The 22,440-nt window shown below is 30.7% G+C and overlaps 1 protein-coding gene across 1 annotated transcript in view; it reads left to right on the top strand.

The window, feature by feature from the left end:
* Window positions 1–372: 372 nt before the first annotated feature.
* Cdh9 (cadherin 9) overlaps window positions 373–22,440 on the top strand; it is a 145,695-nt gene continuing 123,627 nt past the window's right edge. The window contains exon 1 of the mRNA XM_046467473.2: window positions 373–757. The gene's annotated coding sequence lies outside the window, so the exon portion shown is untranslated. The remainder of the gene's footprint in view (window positions 758–22,440) is intronic.

Below are 22,440 nucleotides of genomic sequence, written 5' to 3'. Positions count from 1 at the left end.
TTCTCTTTACTGAAAAACAACATGTCCAGACACCACTAATGAGATGTTTTTAAATGACTTTTTCTGAAAGAGTATTTTATATTATAAACTCATAGAGGTATAAATAAAAAAAAAATATAATTACAATGATGAATATACTCCGAATTCCTTCTCTTCCTTTCACTAAACTTGGAAATTTGGCAGGAATCAAATAGGGAGCAGTAAATTCTCCAAGGATTATACACAAAATTCCTTTTTAATAACAGCACTCTCCACGTGATGATATATATTTCTACAGATGATTTACAGGTTACAGTCATGCTGTGACCTCTGTCCCAATTGCAGACAGATTAGGCAGAGCTGATTAACAGGGACTAAAAACACTGGGCTATTTTCTCTTATGGGGGTCTTTGTTACAAAGACTGCTCTCTGAGCCCTCCCAGTTTATTCGCTTGCAAATCACTGTTCCCAAAGAGGTCTTCACTTCCCCAGCCCCAACCTGGAGCCCTGCAGCGCCATCAGCTGTAATATCTTCCTATTTGAGGGACGTCTCTTATTAATCAAAAACACGGAATGGAAACCAATCAGATAGAGAGTTCCTTTGGCTTCAGCTTTCTGCCAGTCTGAGTTAAAAGTGATGCTGAAGAGAGGCACACTGAGATGCATGAAGATTCAGCTGTGAAGATACTATAAAAAGAGAAGAGAAGGAATGAGACAGAAGCAGAAACAGAATTATCGGTGCTGAGCAAGGCTAAACTCAGTTCTGTTACTAAACAAGGTATGCGTTTTTTACTCTTTTCTTGACAATATAAACTATTCAGTTTTTGCTTTCTTAGAATCAAATAGTACAAATATTGCTTTTCTCCCAGTTGCTATATTTTGCCTCTCTCTCTCTCTCTCTCTCTCTCAACACTTGGAAGCAGGTAAGAATACATTTTGTAGTGTTTAAATAAGACATGCAAATGCATAGTGATGAAACATGTATTATTTTCTTATTGTACATTTAGAAAATCTGATATCTACTCAAGCTCCTAAATAGTCAAAAATGTACATATAGAATATTATCCTAAAAATAAAAGTAAACTTCAAATTACATTAGAGGCCTTGAATTCCTCTTATTTTAGTGTATTTATGTATATTCTTATTATATTAATTGGGAATGGACTTCAAGCACGTTCATAACTTTTGTTTGAACAATTTGATTCAGTACTGTCAAATATAAAGGTATCTTTATTAGTAATTTAAATAACAAGTGACTTTCTTATTCTCAATATTAAAAATGAAATGATACATAAATTGTAAAAATGGATCATATTTAGATGGGTATCAGATGTCAGGATTAAGGTGAGCATTTTACATGGTAAAGGGGGTTTCTTCAAATATTTGTGGTTCTGACCTGTGTCAACATTCTAAATTATGCTTACTGGCTATACCTGGCAAATACATCTAAATGTCATGAAGACTTGACAAAAAAAATCACAGGAAAGGGAAAGTGTCAAAAGTAAAATAGTCATTTTTATATTTGAGCTCATTGAAAATGCATTGATTTGATGGGGTATTGTTCCTTTTTTCCCCACTGCACTCTAATATATACAACTCACGTTAATTATATTTCTTTGCAAGTTCACTAATCTTTAAAAAAAAAGCTTGATGAATCAAATTTTGCCTGTTAGATTATCAAAATTCAATAATATTTAAAGTTAGATACTGTTAACAGAGTACAGGTATCAGAAAATATTTAAGTAGCAAAGATGAAATAAAAGGAAAGTTAAAATTATCTAACTAGCAGATAAGTTCACATTTATTTGTATGCTTACCTTTTGGGTAAGGATTAATAAAATGTGAGGAGAAATCAGTGTTGTTTTCTGGAGATCTGTTGTTATTTATTACCTGATGCTGTAGATATATGAGACTTATAATTTTCTTTCACCAGTCTCCAGAATATTATGCAGTAAGAAGAATTAGTGATTTTGTGACATCAAAAACAGTGGTAACTTTGTAAAATAGGAAGAAATATTCAATTGGTTGCCTTTGGTATTATCTATGAAATTAGAAGTTACCCATTTTAAATATTCTTATTTGATAAAAAAAAATTCTGCACTCAATAAAAGATGAATCATATTTTCAGATTCCAACACTGACTCATAGCCTAGGCAATGTTATGTCAAGTGCAGAACATGTTTGTTTATGAAACTGGTTAATACAGGTATGAATAGACCCTTTGAAAGAGAAAATGAAATAGCATGCTCTTCCATCACATAGCACCTAAGAACTTGGATATAACATGAACAGCATGTATTTGCAGTCCTTTCACCTAACATATTATGGGTTCAGCTGAAGTTTTATCAAATCGAGAGTGCAAAAATAACTGTATGCACTTAATAGATATATGGATGACATGTTGAAATGCATCATATCTATATTAATGTGTTTTAAAAAATGAGTTAATATAAGGTAAAGTGCATGCTACAAGTAAATCTAATTCCAGATGTAATAAACAGGAAAAGGTTTGAGAAAGCAAATAGTATTATCAATTTAAAAGCAATGCACTAACTTCCAGTTAAATTAGTACTAATAAAGCAATATTACATAAGCTAATGCTATTGTATAAGAATAAAAACATTTCTTCCATTATTACACTACATGGTAATTAAGGAAATATCTGAAATGGTTTTCATAGTCATGTCAGCAGTTTTATATTTATTTCATTGTTGAAATAAAAAGTGTCTTATATACTACCTATGTGTAGCCACATCCCAATTCAAAGCCAATCTTGAAAGTATGTCTTAAATGCTGTGTTAATAGACTTGATGAACTGTGTATGGATCAGAAGCTCCTCTGAATGTCACCTTGCATGGAGAGGTTATGGTCTTGCTCTTTCCTCTAGCCCCTGTACACACAAAGCTTTAGTCATTGCTGTGTCTCTTCTGGGCTGTATTCACCACCTGAGATTGTTTTTTAAAATAGAGATTTTTTTCCCTCTTCTTGTTAATGTCTCTTTAGGCATCAATAGTTACTGATGAGTCCTCTCACACCATATTTCAACACTGTATGACTGTAGTTAACCAGAATGCTTTGGTGTATCTTTAAATTATATAATATAAATTGTGTGAGTAATGTGGCAATATATTTATTTGAGAAAGGATGAATTATGATGACAGAGAATTTGAAGAATACATGAGAATGTGTTGTAAATAAACATTGACTGTAACTTATTTTCAATGGAAGGAAACAGACTAGATGCATCATTATTTAACATTAATACAAACACAGATGCTTCAATGTAACTGATCATTTGTTTGCTAAGATTGATTTGGAACACTGATATGTACATTTGACTATAATGTAATTAATCTGATATTTGTAAATTGTAAAACTTTTAAAAATGTTTGATATAACATTTTAAACATGTATACTTCTGAATTTCAGGATATATCTATTTATGTATGTATAGTTAACCAGTAACAGTATTAAATGCAGAGTAGGTTTGGGTTTTGGTAAGTTATTAGTGACTAAAACTACAGTTAGATTCTTGGGTTTTTACTTCCTAAATAATCCACTTAAAGTTAAGATATTTTTAAGGAAGAAGGAAGAATGCTAAATATCACCAGAAGACATAGTTTAAAGTTAGCTTGGTTTGATTTCACATGATGCTGTATTTGTAAACATGATCATTTTTATTGCAACACTTAAGACTTGTTTCCCATGATACAGCAATTTCTTTCTGTGTATATTACATTTGTTTTTAAAAATGAATTTTATCTTTAAATATATCTTAAGTTAATTCTGTTAATCCTCATGTTGTTATCTTATTTAAGGGTTGAAATAAAATTCTAGAATATTAGAAAAGGGATTTTAAATACCTTCAACTCTGATTTTACACATGAAAAAACTGAGGATTAGAAAGATTGGTTTGAATATACTAAGTTCTTCAATCATAGATGTATAATAGGCAAACTTATGTAATAACAGCTCACATTTAAGTCTTAAAAATAGATTAAGACTGACATGTACATAGGTAGGTAGGTAGATTGGTAGATAGCAATAACTTCTGTGTAGTTAGAAAGGCCCTCTAAAACTTCTATCTCATGAGATGCTTAATTTCTCTGCCTAGAACCACCATTATCTTCAATATTAAAAATATGGTAAGGAGAGAATGGTGAGGAGAGTGTCCTTACAGCACTTTTATACTTTTTCATTGCTGTCCTAACACGTTGATATGCTTATCCCTAAATTTAGCACTAGTAAGTGATGGTCTTATAGCCACATTAGAAATGCAAAGTGCTGGATAAAAGCAGTCCCTGGAGTCTAACCAGGAGATTTTATATTAGCACTACCAGGAAACACCTCCCAAACATAAAAGGCATGGTAATGCCTTTTACTGACTGTGAAGGGAAAATGGAAACATCATGAGGTGTTGTTGTCAGTTGCTGTGTGTTTTATTTATTTTATTTTTAGGATGAGAGGTAGGATTTTTAGGATAAGAGATGCCAAATGTCTGTTTAAAATGATGTTGAATGTTTTACTTTTTTTTTTTTTGCTATTTATTTATTTTGGTGAATTATAAATCAATTACAGGAGGAATGAGTGCACTCATGTCTTTAATTTCTCTTCAGAACAAAATGACTCTTGGTCATTCTAGCTATAAAATATCGAAACATATGATTGCTCTCAAGTATGGTTCAAAATGTTTGCTCCTCACATCCAGTTTTGGAGCATTGCTCTACAATTCTGAAGAACATGGTTGATTTTATTTTATTTTATTTTTTAATTCCAAAAACTTATTCCAAGTTGCAATGAAAATACTGGTAACTAATAATTATTTATTTAAATTTGAGTTTAAAGACTTACTATATACCAAGGTGCACTGGTTGAAGCAGATATATCTGATGGAATTGTTATTGGATTATGCTGCATTTTCCACACTTCATATATTATTAATAGAATATACAATGGATAATGGAACTTTCCATCATATTTAGTGAAACAGGATCTTGTGGAAGTCATATAGAATATCAAATAATACCTACAAGGAGTGCAACAAGGGAGACATCAAAAACATAAGATAATGGGTAGATAAGGTCATAATTCACTTCCTGGGTCAAAAGACATGACAAAAAAAAAAAAAATACATACTGCTGTGATAAAACTGGGACATCAGTCCCAAAAGTTCTCAAAGGGAGATTTCTCCTAGATTTTTTTTCTACCAAAACAGGTTAAAGTAATAATTTTTTTATAAGTGCCTGAAGTTTTTGTTTGTTTGTTTATTTTTTCAAAATCTTCACATCTATGTGAACACTTCATAATACAAGAATTTAGAAGAAATTTAAATCATTTCACCTGTAATGCTAATAAGGATACAAACAAAACATTCAAGAAAACTTGTGGTTCAAAAGACAGAATATTATCTCTATTACCTATAAATATTTCCAGAAAATAAAAAGGGATAGCAAATTCAATTATTTTAACATATAAATTATTTAAAGCCTTTAATGATTATGATCCTGTAACAAGAGGCACTAAAATGCCACTGTTTTCTGGTCAACTATAGATATACCACAAATAAGTGAAAAAAGCAGTACCAGAACTTTTTTTATAAGTTATACACAATTATAATCCATGTATTATAATTGACTCAGATAATTATTTGAATCAGATAGACTGATTTTTAAACATTATCCAGAAAATAAATATGTTCACAGTTCTTGAAGTTCCCATAAAATATATATATATATATATATATATATATATATATATATCTGTCCATACATTTGGTGAGTGGGGAAAATATTATGGAAAGTAAAAATGATAAAGTTCTGCCAACCCAGATTTAAATGTAGATTAGATTCTTATCAGAAAATAAAATTCTTATAATTTTTCATTTGTCAGGAATCTCAATATTTTTTGACCACTTTTCTTGAGGATAAGCTCAATAGGCATTTGATATATTTTGTATTAGTAAATTAATAATTTGCTCCACTAAAATTTTCTTTTGTATTAAAGCCTTCATACTAAGATTGAATCTCATCGCCTTGTAATTAATATGATGTACTGAAGAATTAATAACATTGTGAAGGATAAATACCTTTGTTACTGCTATTCCTTCTAGATTAATTTCAACAACTTATTTGTACATTATAAAGCAATTATACATGATATACTGAGCATCGTTTGGAATAAGATTAACTATTCAAACAGAAATAGAAATTTTGATATTTTAATTATGTCTTCACTTTAGTCTATCTCTTTAAACAAAGGCGTATTTAAGAAGAATCAGGTTTGTATTTCCGAAAATAAATACTATTTTAAAAACTAAATAATTAATCTACTATTATAACAGTATGTATGCTTATGTACGCAAATGATATTCATCTGACTTTTATATTTTTATTTAGAATTTGGCTCTCTGATTCAATTATTTGCAATGAAGAATGTTATTATATACCTTCATATAAACATGTTTTTCTTTGTTATGAAGAGTAGCTTTGGTTAGATTAAATTAGGAAGTTCTATAAAATATAAATTGTGAATTCTAGTAATTAAGTTATATTTTGAAATCTTACTGTTATTTTCATACAATAAAATGACAAATTTTCTGTTATTTATATCTATATCTTATCTCTCTAAATCTAAGCAGTAGACTACATCATTTCTCTAAATCTAACATTATCATACATCATCTGATGAGTTCACTAGTTTGGATCTGTGGGCTGTGTTAAATTCAATTTTCAAAAGCTAAATAAGAGACAGATATTTAAATCAAAAGTGAGTTTGAACTTTGGAAATGGTTATTATTTTAGATAGTTAAAAGAATTGTAATAATAATTTTTGTAAATAAGTATATTTCAGTACGATGCTCTGAGATTATTTTTCAACTGAAATGTGTATATTAAAACCCACAGGAACCAAATGATAGAACTGGGGGAGATAAGTTTTGAGATTCCATAGCACACTCAGTAGCATAGTCATGCAACAGTTCGCCTTTAATAAAGATACCTTCACAGACATTTTTTTCTCCCCTGACCTGAACTGAACTCGGGTTTGCTGCTTCACAGATGAAGTTCTGGATCTGGGATCTTACAACGCTTTATTTAAACATGGGTCCAGAGATTGTTCTATTTTATGCTTGAGACTAAACTATGTTTTTTGGAAGTCTTACATTGAAATTGATCTTTAGACATATGCAGGGAGTAACAAAATGTTATGTCAGAGTGAAAACATCACTTACATATGTTTTACATTATGTTTCAATGACCATAATTATAAATTACACTTTTCCAAATTTTCAAGAAAATATAGACAAACAATTGATATGAGAAATGTCTGGGAAAATCCTACATTAGAATGAAATTCCTCTCCAGATTTTAGGTTTGGAGAAACATAACTATTTATGAAAAAAAATGTTTTGGAAAATATGTATTTTAAAGCTGATTTTGAGCAATAACTAATTATTTTATAATTACAAAATATACATACATATTCATAAGATTACAGGTCTTTCTTATTTAGCATTTATATGAAAATGTTCTAAGTGACATATACCCTAATACAGTATATCAACTAATATACTAATAAATACATATTTTTATCCAGTGTGTATGTGTATATATATATATATATATATATATATATATATATAATGAATTAATGAGCTACTATTTACAAATATGCAAGGGGGCTGGGAGTTGAAGCCAAGACTTCACCCATGCTAAACACATGCTCTGCCACCAAGATGAACCACAGTAATGCATTATGTATTGAAAGTGTTACATTTATTTTTTCTCTCTCCCTCTTTTTATTTAAGTAATCTATGAAGAAAGATCTCCACACCCTTCTCTTATCCTTTCTCTTTAGCTTGAATTCTAAATCATTTTGTGGCTATTATAGACTTTAATTGTCTACTTTAATTGAACATTGCCTATTTTTTCCAAAACCCTGACCATGGTTTTATGGTGGTTAGCAGAAAGCAGACACGGACCATCTCCTGCAGTAAACTGAGGTGGTGCATTTCTCCTGTTGCTTGGTCTCTGTGAGCTTTCCTACCTCACCATAGCTCTAGCTTCGCTGACCCTTCTGTCTTCACCCTTCAGCTTTCCTTCATTCCCTCATCATTCTCCCCCTCTGCACTTCTCCACTCTAAAGACAGAATATTTTTAACTACAAGTGTCTATCCTTCGTAACTTGGCTTTCACTCTGGGAGATGATTCAGTGTGTAACAGAAAGTGACTTTTGCAACATGAAAAACTCCTTAGATGCCAGGATTGAATAAAAATTTGTCAATATAGTTCATGACCAATTTTAGAAACTCCTCTCCTCTGCTGTATCTCTCTATACTTTCACTGTCTAATTCACTGGAAATGGGCCTTTTAGAGAGCTGAGAATTACCAAAATCACATTCTCTTTTGTTTCCTTTTCCATATTTTTTATTGTTGCGTTGTAGTTGTACATAATGGTGGAATATATTGTTACATATTCATATGTGTACACAATATAAGATGTAATTTGGCTCATAATCTCCAGTATTTCCCCCTTTCCTCCCCTCCTCTCTCTTTAGTCCTTTTCTTCTATTATACTAATATTTAAATTTAAATGAGATCCCCTTCCCTCACCTTTCTTTTCCCTTTTTCTCTCTAGTTTCCACATATGAGAGAAAATCACATTATTTTAAGAGACATAGTAAATCAAGCAGAAGCATCTCACCAATAAGAAGACTGATGAGTCCAGCATTATAGCCCACCATGCACACAGCTACTTGAGGACTTTGGAGAACTGTTCATTTAAAAAAAATGAATATTTAAAAGTTAATCTTACTGCAAGTGGTTGAGAGGAGATAGTTTGTCAACATATTCTTTACATAGACAGTATGGCTGCAGGAGCCCCATACCTGATACTTTCAATTTTTCAAACTAAAAAAAAAAAAAAAAAATTCTCATATTCTACTTCAATGTGGTAAAAACATCAGTCTATCTTGAAAGTTGCAGGTGCAATAGGAAACAGTGTTTCCCTATCACTACAAGCACAAAAGTCATCCTCAACCTGTAGGGGCTTGTGGAGAAGCTTATTCAGAGTATGCCATGGGCCCTTCATTTTCCTTTATTACAAACTGATAATAAGGAAAAAGCCTTTTATATTATTCATAATAATTGATTAGTCCATCTGTTGACTGATCATTTAATTTTCTTACATCTGAGTTTACTCCTTAGTGAAACTGCTGCATCCAAAGTATGTAACTATAATATAAATTGTATTTGCTCTACTGGGTGCTCTGCTGGGAAGGTCACATTCAGCTGGAGACAGCAGTTGTTTCCAAATAACTTCAACCTTTAGACATTCCTTTTGGCCATCATGTCAAAATCTGCTTGAAAAAACTTCCCTCCCCTCGCCCTCCTCCTCCCCCTCCCCCTCCCACTTTCCCTCCCCCTCTCCCTCTCCCTCTTCCTTCTCCTCTCCCTCTCCGCTTTCCTTTTATTATTTTTTCCCCTTATATAGCTTGGAATTCATCTAATAGCATTAAATGCCTTTCTAATAACCATTAATTTTTTTCAAATAAAAATTTCCCCAGTTATTTTTTCTGATTATTATGCATTCTAGTTACTGCAATTTATAAATAGCAGCATTTTATAGATTACTCTATTATTCTAAATTAATCCTGACTGAAGGTAAGTCTCATTTTCATATTGTTCCTAAAATTTAAATTAGTAAATCTCATATGAAACACAGAGCATACAGTAAGTAGAACTATTTAAAAGAGTTCTACAATAAGTAGAATTATAAAAGCTACTTTTCAAATTAGTTCAATACAATTTTTAAAAATTTTCTTCCTTGTTTCCAAATGACCTGCATAGAGAAAAAAAACTTCTTCATGATTTGTAATCATGTCTTACAGGTTATATGATATAAATTCTGAGAGATATAACCTTTGTCAAATTATTCTTTGGTCTTTCACTGTCTATCCCTTGGTCCACTTTTCTTGTTCAGAACTTCAGCCTCTTGGGAATGTGTGTTTGTGTGTGTGTGTGTGTGTGTGTGTGCAGGCGCGCATATGTTTGTGTATGCAGTACTGGGGATTCAACTCAGGGACCTGCTACCATTGAAACACATCCCCAGTCCTTTTATTTATTTGTTTGTTTGTTCGTTTGCTTATTTTGAGACAGGGTCTTGCAAAGTTGCTGAGGCTGATCTCAAACATGTTCCTCTTGCCTCAGCCTCCTAAATCCCTGGCATTATAGGCTTTGGCTAAATCGTCTAACTCCTTGTTATATTATATGAACAGTCTTTGAATTATGTACAATTATTTTAACTACTGAGACATTCTTTATTGTGTAATTTTGTAAATTAGGGATCAGTCCAAGCTATTTTTCTCTCCTTACACGTACCAACCCCCCATCCCATCCAGAGATACATCAGCTTTGAATTTAAGATACCAGGAATTTATCTTATATTTGTGTTTTTTTTCCTGCCATTTCTAAGTCTTAAAAGTATAATGTCTCAATTTATATCTATATGTTGGCACACAGATATATACTTGAAACACCAAATTTTGTCAAGAAATATTTGAAGAATTGAATAATGTCCATGCATGACTTCAAAATTGCTCTAATCAAAACTAGTAAAAATCACTTCAGTCAAACCAGATATTATGCTTCATTGGTATAAATATTATACCCATTATACTTTATGGATGGGGGGCAACTTTCCCATCCTTGTCTCAGATTCTTTTTTTTTCCACATTATTCTGTTATTCAAATATCATTTCCTCTACCATTCCATTGTAACAGTGGCTACCAGTTATTAAATAGTATATTAGTCCCTATCAATATATTCTAAATTTAGGAAGTAGACTCTGAAATCTTATTTTTACCAAAGAATACTAGAAAGCTTGGTCACAATTTATCTGAGAGTCATTGCCTTAAAATGTAGGTCTCAAATGGTCAGAATTGGTTGTAGAAGTTTTAAAAATATAATGTCTATGATTGAATATAAGTTACTTGGGAGAAAGTCCATGGCTTTCATACTCAAAAAAGGTATGAATTACTTACAATTAACATATCAAATTTCATTTTCACTTAAGACACAATTTTATTGGAATATAAAAGAAAGTACATAAGGTTTATGAAGTGAATAGACCCATGATCTCTTTCAGATTTCCACAGTTACTTATTCTGTTTTATTTGTAGGTTATCTTCACTTCTGGGTGCAAATTATAATAAGCACAAACTTTAGATAAGCAATGTTTTGTGGTTAGAAAAGACAGCTTCCTGTGATCAAATATCTTACTTGTAAAACTCCATTCTCTTATAGGCGTCAAATGTAAATTCAAGAAAATAAATTTAATATCCACAAGCTCAAAGCTTTCTGTGAACAATTCAGGTAATGGTGGTATTTATAATTCAGGACAAGATGAAGAGATACAAAATGGATTCTACTGTTATTATTATCTTAGAATGTGTTCCTTGGGTTCATGATATCTGAACCTGACCATGGAAAGGTTATTGGAATCCTCTATTTGTATAAGTTGGAATGACACTTTGTTTTATTTAATGAATAAAATTAATTGTTTTGATAGTAGGAGAAAATTGAAATTAGGAGAGTTTAGAAGTAAGTTTTTATATTATGAATACAAATATTCTGACAAAATATGGTTCCTTAAATATATTTAGCATACAGTGGAAGTATTCAAATTTTGAATAATTTTGTGCTTCAAGTTCATACCATCTTGAAATTAATATAGAATATTTACTATCACAGAATATTACCAACTTTACTGCTTAAAGTTTAAATCGTCATATCATTCACAGATTTTAGAAATGTGAATGAATTATTGAAGTCTTTTAGACCAATGGTAATAAAATTTCATACTATTTCATATCATCACATATTTTAATGCCAGATATTTAACTTTCCTTTTCTATCATTTTTTTATTCTTTTGAATTATATTAATAATGACTGTAAAGTAAATGACATTTTTACCTTAAAATGAACAGTGCATATAAAGATGGTTTATGTGTGGAAGAATTTTACTGTGGTTTAAACAAAACAGGTAATAATTGCATATGTGTGAGCAATGTTTACTAAAAGTAGCTTAACTGTTATATTTGTGGTTAATAGTAATAATTTGATAGTTGCCGTTATGCTCTATAAAACAGCTATTGCTATTTATAAAATATATAAAATCTTAAATTATATTATTGAATATATTATCCCTATAATTATATATTAGTTACAAGTAATTTTACTCAACTGTCACTATAGATAAATATTTTTTTGGGTACTGAAGTTACAGAAATGAATGTTATATAAGGAGTTTTTAAGGTATTCTGAGGTACTTTCCAGACAATTATACAAATAATAAATAAGACAATTATAGGTATTAAGGACTTGTGGAAACAGATGGAGTGATGGAAAGGTACTGTTGGATTTGGTGGAACTTCCTGGAGGTGCTGGAGGAGTTTTCTTTGAGAAAGTAACATTTTAATGGAGAGGAGCAAAGAATGGAGAACAGCATTTTAGGTGGCAGAAATATTGGGTGTAAGGGTATAAGTATGTTAACAGAATTTGCTTATTTTATAAATAGTTTTAATTAATTTAACCACAATGTTATGTATTACTTATTATAAATTTCTGTTTTGGTGAGCTTTTTCCTTGCTGTGACCAAATCACCCAATAAGAACAACTTCGAGGAGGAAACGTGTATTTGAACTCACAGTTTTAAAGGTCTCAGTCCAACCTTTTAAGCTCTTGAAGGAACTAGCTAGAAATTCTTTAATGATAGTCCATAGCACATATTGGAAGGTTTATACCACGTGTGCAAAAGAAACAATTATAATGACACTGTTCTTTCTGAAAATGACGTGGAGATAAATATGTTTTTCCTCATAGCTGATAAGCTACACGTTTTGACTAAAATGTTATAAAATGAAAATAAGGCCCAATCTGCATTTTTAATAAAAGTTCAATAGCTATTTTCCAAGAGGGAATACAATGTTGTGTTGGGGGTGTGAATTGTGTAGTTCTAAGTTAATCCTTAGGAAAGTTCATCATTGCTAAGTTGTCAAAATGATTCATATGCCCTTTTGGAAATGATAGGGTATTTATGACTTTAGTCTGAGGCAAATTACACCTCTAACTTTCTAGTTCTCTTTTCATACCCCACACACTTTCACCCTTGTTTTGAGCTATACAGTAGGCAACATCTCAAGTTTACTTAAATATTAACTATAGTGGGTAAGAGCTTAGGTTCTGAGTCAGAAATGTTTGCTTTATTTCTTTCTTCTTCTGTGGTTTCAATATATTTTAATCTTCCTAAATCTCAGTTTCCTCACATAGAAATGTAGATAATTCTAATTCTCAGGTTTGCCAATAATTGTGTTAAAACATTCATCAAAGTACTTATAATAGATACTAGTCTGTATTATTAGCTTGAGAATGCACTCAAACTGTTAGTTTCAAATACTAGTTTTGGAGAATTTTATTATTATATATGAGAAAAGTAGTAATAATATACTATGTTTCTTTTTTTTACCAAAATTTTAAAAGATGGCAGAAAATTCATAGTAATTCTGCCTCTATATACATGATGAAAAACATGCTTTTAGCCACATGTTCAATTTCATTTGGTTAATTGGTATACTTTTGCAAAATATGCAGATACTGTATTTTTCTTTTATTTTATGTATATATTTGCATTTGGGGGATGGAGTATCATTGTATTGCCCAGGTTCCCTTCAGACTCCTGTGCTTAAGTGATCCCTGACTCGATATCCAAAGAAGCCGGGACTACAGGCATGTCTCACCCTGCACAGTATACATACTGGCTTTTAAAAATACCATATGTTCAACCATGAGTACAGAGAGTGTGAGTAACAAGAACATATTTGGAAAACTGGTGAAATGTTTAAAAGAATGCAAGCAATAACACTTTCAAAATGCATAGAGCAAAAATAATCTCCACCAATTATCAGACTGTGGAAAATATATTTATAAAGGTATAAAATATGTCTTGGAAACTATTTGCGCAGTTTTCATCATTAATGAAAATAGTGTCAAGTTACAATGGTGCTATATGTTATTTTTAAATTAAAAAAGATAATCCTGAAAATGTGATCACTTTGTTGAAAGAACAAAATTTAAATTTAGAAGAGAATGATTCTATAAATTCAAGGATCCTTACAAAAAAAAGGAAACTGACATTTTATATATTTAATTTTACAGGTAAGGTTATTAAGATTTTTTAAAAATTACTGAAATAGATCCTAGAATGGACAAAATAGGGTGGTGGTCAGGTCTAGAGTAGATCATGTGATTAAGAATGCCTCATAATATGAATCATTATATTCTTATAAAATCATTTTTGAATTGCCACTGCACCTTTGGTTAGATGTCCAGTGTGCTATACATTGTGCCCCAGAGCTGGTTGCCAACAAAATCATTTTTGATTCAGAACCATATCAGTGTAAAACATGCATTATATTAATTATGAATAACCCAAATTAAAAAATGACAGCCTTTGGGTCTGGGATTGTGGCTAAGTGGTAGAGTACTTGCCTCGCACGTGTGAGGCTCTGGGTTTGATTTTCAACACCACATAAAAATAAATCAACAAAATATAGGTATTTTTCCATCTATGACTTGGGAAAAAAAAAAAGGACAGCCTCTCCCTCTCATTTCCCACTCTGTTTGGGCCTGGCTTACTCTGTAAACCTTACTGAAAAAAATAGGATGTATCTGAACCTTCCACCCATAAAAGGAAAAAAAAAAAAAAAAAAAACAATCATTTAAGCAGAGCATCTATCTTAGGAAACTTAAAATGGGGTTAGCAAATGTGTTCCCAAATTGTACATGGTGAATTTATACTCTACTGTGATATAGTAAAGAGAGCAATGGGTGGGAGTAAAAAGACTTAATTTCTTTGTTTTGAAAATGATGGAGAGTATCTAGAAAATACATGATGGATCATTCACTTTCAAGTCAATTCAGACTTTGCGAATATTATTTGCAACATTTTTTTTACAAACTTTCTATTATGATTTAGATATGAGGTATTCCCCTAAAAGCTCATATGTGAAACAATGTAAGAAAGTTTAGGAGTGAAATGATTGGATTATGAAAACCTTATCCTAATCAGTGCACTGATCTCCTGATAGAGATTAACTAGGTGGTAACTCTAAGCAGGTAGGGTGTACCTGGAGGAGGTGTGCCTTTGGGCTATATATTTTCTCTTCCTTCACCAGAGCTTGCGCTCTCTCACTCTCTCTCTCTCTCTCTCTCTCTCTCTCTCTCTCTCTCTCTCTCTCTCTCTCTCTCTCTCTCCCCCCTTGGCTCTATGTCCCCAGCCACTTTCCTCTGCTACACATTTATCCAATGATGTTCTGCCTCACCTTGAGTTCCTAGGAATGGAGCCAGTCACCTATGGACTGAAACCTCTGAAACCATGAGCCTCCAAATCAACTTTTTCTCCTCTCATTGTTCTTGTCAAGTCTTTTGGTCACAGCTGTAAAAAGTTGACTGAAACATTTCCGTCTTACAGGAAAACATAAAAAAATAAAAACAACTGAAAAACTTGGAGATGACTGAAAAACTGAACATCTTCCCTTCACTTCAGGCCCACAAAGCTCCTCTCCTCTCTGTGATCCTATTTATACAGCACCCATTGTATCTCTTCTACTGACTTCTATAGCTCTCCACATTGATATCAGGATTTCATTGTATAAACAGAATATGACTTGTAATACCATTCTGTCACACATATTTAGAAATTCATTCATTTACTCTTCCTGGAGCCTCTCTCTGCCTCAAGCATTCTGTCATTCACATCTATTACAACCTTGTAACAAATCCAAATATCATACCTGAAAGGAAGATGTATTTCAGGCATCTATTTTAAATCTTATTTTTTGTGTGTGCACTAGTTACTTCAAATAGTATAATAAACCCATTTGTTTAAACTCATTATATGTGGTTCTGCTACTATAAAATCATGCTATATTTTACACTGCTTATACAAACTAATATTTCACTATATTGAGAAATTACATTATATAAATAATTTAGTTAATACAACTGACCAATAATTTCTAATAAAAAACAGGTAAGTCAGTTTGACCATTTAAATGATACATATTGAGATCATTTGAAAAGTAAATAATTCTAATTTCTAATAAATCTGTACTCAATTTGTGAATACTAGATTTTTTTAAAAAAGAACTAAAAGATCATTTAATTCTTTGAGAGGTCATTTATTATCATCTTTACATAAATCTGTATTCTTGGTTATTATTTCATCAGTTTATGTCTTGATAAAAAGCCTCTTTTAGACTGGTCAGATAATAGAACCACCAAGCAAACCTAGAAAAAAATTGCTATTCTTAACCAGTTTATCAGTGGCATTCTGGAAATAGTAACAACTTAACTGTGGAAGAGAAGCTCCCCTAAATCATAAAAGGGCAATGTCCTCTGCTTTAATGTGGTTTCTTGGGAAACATAACAATAGGAGTATCTGATAGTCAATTAAGCATTTCACTTTCACAGCCTATTTACATGAAAATAAATTATTTATAGGTAAATTATCTCTTGTGATTTCCTACTGGAGTGAAAGATTTCTGTTTGATGTTCCAAAGGAAAAAAAATCTATTCATTAATTAAATTAATTGCATTATATAATATCATTTTTGCAGGAAAGTACTTTCAATTTTATTTTACTTTGGCAAAGAAAGCTTATTCTATAATGATATCTTACTAAGGTCTATAGGGAAAATGTTTGTACCTACACTGGATATTCACACATAATATCAGTTCATATAATCTCTTTGCCAATGATTTTGCTGAAGTCATATAAAATCATATATATATTCCTGGGTTGTATTTTATATATGTATCATATTTTATTCTACTACAAAGGGTGTTTATATACATGGATGCAGCTTCAGTATTGTTGGTCTTATATATAAGTTTAGAGGAAATCATGTGTTTCAAGTTCCCGGAGGCCTGTATGATTTCGCTCCTTCCTTTGTAAGACTTAATTTTATAAAGAAATTTTTACTTAATATTCCATCAAACTTTCATAATGTGCTTTTATTTTTTATGACTGAAAATGTTTTCTTTTGGTAGAATACAAAATTTTAGAACATAAGTTAATTACTGTCCATTAATATGTCAATAAAAATAAATGAGCATCTGACCCAGTTAAATTTGCATCTAAAACGTTGTTCAATTCATATTTGAAACAGCTTGAAAATCTTACATTCATAAAACTAAGCTACTTAGCACAATGCTTTAGCTCCCTCTTTTGGATGGCCCAGATTACAATATGCAAATAGGTGAAAATGCCCTAGCACATTTCCACAGACATGGAATAATATATGATACAATATTTATTCCATTATTAAACTCTGTCATCATTTTAATCAGTATTCAAATAGCCAAAATTATATCTTTAAGTAATTTTCCAAGTTGAATGCTCATTGAGCATTTTATTTTAATGCTATTTTAAAGAATAAATTTTTGATGGAAGTGTTTTAAAGAATACTGTTTGAAATGAATTAATAGATACTCAGTTTTGTAAGGACTTAGAAAAAATGTTTCTCCAAATAATATATTTGAGATCAGATAACCCATAAATTAAGTAGCAATTTTCCATAAAACAATTCAAACACCAAGAAAGACTTTGAGAGGTTCCCAGATGTTACATATTTCACAAATTATTATTTTATTTTTTTTACTATTTTCCTTAATCATTTCAATAATGGCACACAAAACAATATATCAATATGTGTAAAACAGGAACTTCATGCAATATATATACATATGTACACACACACATAACAAAGTCCTAAATATATTTCTTTTCCTATTATAGTATCATAACATAAGTTAGTGCTGAAACTAAACCAATACAAATTCATAAAAATCAAATATCACATTTGGTTTTAAGCTTTTAATTTTTTCAGTGAAATATATACGTTAATTTCTTTTTAAAAGTTAATAACAACATACATAATTTGCACTTTAAAATACAGTAATTGATGGAATAGTTGCATTCCAGAAAAGAGAAAGACTGTTATTTTATTTATTTACATATTTATTTATTTTTTTGTCATTGTAGATGGATAGAATGCTTTTATTTCATTTTTGTTTATTTTGATGTGTTGCTGAGGATCAAATCCAGTGCCTCACACATACAAGGCACGTACTGAGCTACAGCCCCAGCCCTAAGCTGTTATTTTAATATTCTAAATGTATAAATGCATGGTGTATTTTTATTTTTATTTACTTACAATTGAAATTTCTTTGCTTAGTCATTATTTTGGAAAAAACAACAACTTAAAATTACTAAATGATGTTTAAGTCGTGATTGTCATTAGTATATTTAAAGTAATGTAAGTAAACAATTAAGACGATTAAATTTCTACATGAAATTCAGACAATTGAATTTCCATTTCTCAAAATATTTTACTTATATTTTAAAGTGCACATGTTATTATCAAGTATGTAAAATAATTATAATGAAAATATCAATCACCCAATAACCAAATGAAATATAATTTTATTTTATACATTGCACAGCTGTTCACATCATAAACTCAGCCTTCCAATATTATAATACCTCTCCTTGAGTTTTAAATTTTAAAATAATTTAGATTTTAATCATGTTTAAATAATTTGAAAATATAAAATAAATTTCCATTCTATAAGCAGTAGATTAATACTAGTAATATTTTCATACAGGGAAATAATTATCTTATTTGCTTTTATTTTCTCTTTCTTTTAAATATAATATTATTTCAAAGGATTTATAAAATTGATCTCAATTGTTTTTATTTACACACTATTTACCCATTATTAATTGGTTATTTTTTTCTCGATTGAATCTAAGTTGTTTTCTCCCTCTTCATACCAATTTTTCTGCCTTATGTGTTCTGTGGAAGAAGAAATGAATGTACAGATATACAAAAGTTTTACCATAAGCTTCATTTTACCATATGCAAATGATAATATGGCTATTACATTGCAATAAACTTCACAAAATAACATATCATAAAAATATATAATTATGGCATTTACTAATGTTGTCTCATGATAGAAAAATGGCAAAATAAAATATATTAAAATACTGGGATTAATTTTAGGTTATAAAAATGTGTTAAATATTATTTGGGTATCTAGTAATAAGGCTTAATATGTGAGGTCCTAGATTCAATCTCCAGGACCACAAAAAAATCATATATTTCTATGTCATATAAAAATTAGAAGATGAGTCCAATATTTTGGAAAAATCCAAAATTTTACAAATCAAACATTTAATTACTTAGGGTCAGACTAAAAGCATTTGTATCATAGATGTCTGATGCTCCATTATTACCAATATCTGCATCTTCCCGTCTTCTTTGCCAAATGTAACAGAAGGTATATACCTAAGCTTTCCAGTCTCCTGTAATTGTCTTTTTCTTTCTTAATCAAATACCTAATCCTAATTCCACCTAGAAAAGTGAGTCAATCCCAGAATTTATGTCCTTAAAATAAGAGTGCCTCTAAAACTCTATATTTCACCTATTTCCATTTAGGATTACTGACAAACCTTCAAAGTTGATTTTGATACTCAACCCAATTAGCCCTTATTCTTTCCCTCAGTATTACTAAGACCTACTAGTAAATTTATATACATATATATGAACATATTTAAGTGTATATGTATATACATACTTAAATATTACAATTTAAAGGAGGGGATGATGAATAAAGATTATGTAGAGGACACAGGTTCCCAGGAAAGAGAATACTAAAATCCAAAACATCATTGCTAAATCTCAATTATAATTTCTGGCATGGCTTCCGGACTTGGCTGCATGTAGCTGGGCTATATCTCTCCGAACAAGTATTATCTGGCAGGAATATTAATTTGAAAGTGCAGAAGCCTTAATCCTCAGACTGTAGAAAAGGATTTTTAAACATAAAATAATACACTGTAATCCTATTAGTCCAGAGATGCCAGCATAAAAAAAAATACACTGTTAAACAGAATTCTTTATATCTTGGTATGATACATGAACATTTGGATTTCTCTATTATAAAATGTAAGACGAGCAGTTTAGCTATTAAAACAAGTACTATTATTGTTAATATTTATCATTAATTATAAGTATGTTTAATTAATTAAATATACATATACACATATATGCATATGTATATATACACACACATATGTGTATATATCTGAGGAATATTCTATACATAATATGTGAGAAACAAATTGCTTATAGAAAATAATAAATAATACTATTTGTATATTTAATCTTATCAGTAACAATGAGTATTTTTACTATTCTGAAAGGTAAAATTACTTTCACATACATAAATTTCATAAAAATTACCAATGTGTTTCCCAAAATATAATATCAATGAAAAGAGAAAGAATATAATACAAAACACATGCACAACTACAATAGAACATACATTAAAGCTCCTGTATATGAATCAGACAGACATAAATGCAGGTAGAATTAGGAGTGCTGGATTGGGGTTTAATAACCTCTCACTGGTTTTGCCTTTTAAAATGTGTCTTTCTAAAATGCTTTGCTATTAATGAATTTCTAAGCAAAATGAATGTCAATCTTTCTTTGACTTACAATGTAGTTGAAAATTTACGTATTCTATTCTAAAATTGTTACAAAATAGATATAATAGAGTGTTAAAAATTTAAGTAAAATCATGAATACTGAGGTCCTAGAATCAAAAAGTAAAAGATATGTACAGACATTTAACCTGCATGAATATGGGACACAAGAAAAAAATGCTTTAATGTTTGGAGTTGCCCTGAACCACACAGAGTACTTAGCATCCCTGATACTTGCCCTCAAAATCTTATAAACCAAAATAGAGAAAGATTCACTTTGAGCAAATTTCTCAAAGACGACCTGGGGTACTTTCTGATATAAATATGAATGGAAAACACAAGAGTAATTTTGGTGTTAGGAAAACAACAATGCCAGAAATAATGACAACGAGTCTCAATTATCTAAATTCTCTCTGCATCTGTGTCTTTCATATACACATATACACATTCTCTCTCTCTCTCTCTCTCTCTCTCTCTCTCTCTCTCTCTCTCTCTCTGTGTGTGTGTGTGTGTGTGTGTGTGTGTGTCTCAGCTCTCATTTATTCTCTCTCTCACTGGAAAGAAGATATGTACTAGGATTTAGTGGGCCAGAATTTGGAAGACCAAGTTGATCTTTCTGAGTCTCAATTTTTTTTTCCCTGTACAAGGGACTCATAATAGTTTTCCTTATAGATGATGTTCATCTGCCATCCTTAATTAAATGTACATGAGAAGTATGTATTTCCTATGAAAATGGAAATACAGGACAGAAATAGTATTTTTCAAAAAGTACTTTGACATTTGCATGACAGAACTGACAAAAGTGAGACTGAGTAAAAACTAGAAAGATGACATGAAGAGTTTTGAGGTGAAGAGTTCCTACTGTAACTAAAGTTAATGTTCATACTGTAGGAGAAGAATAGTATTATGGTTTGGATATGAGGTGTCCCCTGAAAGCTCCTACACTAATGCAGGAATGTTCAAAGAGACATAACCCAATCATCTAATTAATTCATTTACTGGATTAATAATATGAATGATTGAATAGTAACTGTAGGCAGATGGGATGTGGCTAGAGGTGGGGCCTGGGGCATATGCCCTGGAAGGGTATATCTTCCTTTCAGACTCTTCCCCACCCTCTTTCTGCTTCCTGCGATTCATGAAGAGAGCACCTTTCCTCCTCCATATCCTTCTGCTCTCATGGTCTGTTCGCCCCTTGGACCCAGAGCATTGTGGTCAGCCTTTAAGTGAACCCCTGAAACAATGAGCTAAATGGAATTTTGATAAGTCAAAATAACTTTTCCTCCTCTAAGTTGTTCTTGTCAGGTATTTTGGTCACAATGATGAAAACCTAACTTACAAAGGATATTAAAAAAATCCACAAAAACAGAATTTGATAACACTGGCTTCCATAATTCCCCATGATATTAATGCAATCATTTAGAAATCTGCCAAAGATTAATACTAAATGAAAAGGAAAAAAAATACCTTTCCTTGCTTTCAAACAAAAAACAATGTTCTTTGAAACTTTTTGTCTGCTTCTTTAATTTTTATCAGTCTCAAAAAAATCCCATAAATAAAAAATATATTAAATGTTTTTGACTCTTAAAAACATTTCTACTTGTTGAAGATAATTTTATTTAATAATATCTACAATATTTTCATATTTTTTTATTTAAAACTACTATTGTAGGAGAAAATTATGTACCATCCATGCTGAAATTTCTCCATAATGAATAGAACCAAATCCTCAGATTTTTTAATGCAGGACTTAAGCACCCAAACATTAACTATATCTTCTTATGTCATGAATAAAGTAAGAGATTTTTAAGTACAATGGCAAAATGGGCTTCCCTTCTGAATTGAGGGCAGA

Source organism: Marmota monax, unplaced genomic scaffold, assembly GCF_021218885.2.
Source record: "Marmota monax isolate L192 unplaced genomic scaffold, Marmota_monax_Labrador192_F-V1.1 WCK01_AAM20220418_F8-fsc00241, whole genome shotgun sequence".
Classification (NCBI taxonomy): Eukaryota; Metazoa; Chordata; class Mammalia; order Rodentia; family Sciuridae; genus Marmota; species Marmota monax.
This window is presented reverse-complemented; position numbering and strand designations above follow the sequence as displayed.